The sequence below is a fragment of the Anneissia japonica genome, unplaced genomic scaffold, assembly GCF_011630105.1.
Source record: "Anneissia japonica isolate Jap-2015-1 unplaced genomic scaffold, ASM1163010v1 scaffold6524_len355483_cov145, whole genome shotgun sequence".
Classification (NCBI taxonomy): domain Eukaryota; kingdom Metazoa; phylum Echinodermata; class Crinoidea; order Comatulida; family Comatulidae; genus Anneissia; species Anneissia japonica.
In genome coordinates, this window is record NW_022722980.1 from 328,859 (window position 1) to 331,264 (window position 2,406).

Below are 2,406 nucleotides of genomic sequence, written 5' to 3' on the forward strand. Positions count from 1 at the left end.
GTTTATTCCAAATTAAAATATTGTACCAAAAAAGATAAAATTCAATAAAAATAAACAAATGTCAATAAAAGATGATGTAAGGGTGGCCTATGTACATTTTCTGAAGTATAACTTTTATTTCCAATGATAGTCCTACAAAAAAGATGTACCACGATTAAATATGGCAAAAATGTAAGTATATAAAAAGACATTAAAATAAAGATAAAATGAGGCTAAAACCTTATGTCATGTAAAAAATGTGAAAAAACATTAATAACAATGAAAATGAAGATACAAATAATAATAGGCCTATAACAATATAAATTATAACAACATACAAATTTAATAAAAATATTGAGGGAAACACAATATAAAAGAAAACATTCATATAAATAAAACTTTAAAATACAGACAAAATGAGGCTAAAACATTTTTTGTCATAAAAGCGAAAAAAAAAAAATGCAACTAAACATTAAAAGCCGGAAATAAAGCCTAATTTGCCTACCTACAGACGATTGGGTCAATTTGAAGACGATTCAGAAAATTATAAACTGCGGCCCACGCATGGCGGCACTTGCTCTTTCTTGGCATTGATTTTGCTCCTTTGTCATTTTTGGTCTAGGCCTAGGGGTAGCAGTTAAAAACGGCAATAAACCAAAACGGCAATGACCAAAACGGCAATGAACCAAAACGGCAAATTGACAAGTACCAAAGCGGCATAGACCAAAATTGCAAAGGAGCGAAATCAACGCCAAGACTAGCAAGCACCATCGGGTGCGGGCCGCAGTTTATAATTTTTTGAATCGTTTTGAAAGATAGGCAAATCGAGTATTGCCATAGGCTCTAGATCTTTTTCCCACTTTCAATGTTTATTATTATTATTATTTCACATTTTCTACTTTTATGACATAAATTGTTTAGCCTCATTTTGTCTGTATTTGAAAGTTTTATTTGTTTAAATGTTTTACTGCTTTTATATACTTTCCCCTTCCCCAATCTTTTTAATATTGAATTTGTATGATTATTATTATTATTATTAATATTATTATTATTATTATTAATATTATTATTATTATTATTATTATCATTATCATTATTATTATTATTATTATTATTATTATTATTATTGCTGCTGCTACAATTTAGCCTTCATTTTTAGCACATTTAATCATAGTAACTGTACAATTTCATGTTTACAGTATAATTAGTTTTTTTTTTCCGTTTTTACTTTTATGACATAAATTGTTAAGCATTGTTTGGTCTTGCCGTTTTGACTTATTTTGCCGTTTCGGTCAAAAAGTGTTGTCGTTTTGGTTTTTTGCCGTTTTGGTCATTGCCGTTTTGACTTATTGCCGTTTTATCCAGAAACTGGCCTAGGCCTATGCCTATTGCCGTTTTGGTACTTGACACTGCCGTTTTGGTCTGTTGCCGATTTGTTACTTATCAATTTGCCATTTCTCAGGCAGAAACCGTCACCAAATCGTTAAAAATTGTTGTTTGTACATTGAAAATGGGGAAAATAACAGTATACCGTCATATATAGATATGTGGCAAAGACAAGCCAAACCAGTCACTCGTCGCAAATCCTGTTTCAGAGAAAATGGCCAAAATATGCTGGAATGTCAAATTTTTATAAAATTTATTTTATTATACTAAACTAACCTTTACATATCTATACATCATTCTATGCTGTTATTTTCCACATTTATAATGTTAAAACAACACTTTTTAAGGATTTAATGATCGTTTCTGCATGAGAAATGCCTGAAATCATAAACTTTGAAGGCTGATTTCTCATATATTGTTCTTTAAACAGCTGTGTGGTTAAACACTTGCAACTTCATAAGGAAATGTAGGATTTGAATGATTTCTTTACCATTTTATAGCTATTACTTTACTCTCTAGCACTGTATTATTAACTCAAAATCGATTTTTGCGACGAGTGACTGGTTTGGCTTGTCTTTGCCACATATATAAAGGTTAGTTTAATGAAATAAAATAGATTTCAAAAATTTTGACATTCCAGTATATTTTGGCCATTATCTCTGAAACAGGATTTGCGACGAGTGACTGGTTTGGCTTGTCTTTGCCACATTTGGTATTGCCATTTAGGCCTAGGTCATTGGATTGCCATTTCGTCTTATATTGCCGTTTTGAACGAATTCGATCCAACTCGGCCATAAGTCAACTTGACCACAGACAACTCGGCCACAAGTCAACTTGGCCACAAATCAACTAGGCCACAAAAAGTTTGGCTGCAGTCAACTCGGCGACAAGTCAACTCGTCGACAAGTTAACTCGGCCACAAGACAACTCGGCCACAATTATTATTATTGGTGTCATTGTTGTTATTATTATTGTTGTTTTTATTACCGTTAGTTTTAATATCAATTATTAGTCTTAGCATTAACATTATGTATTGTTTAA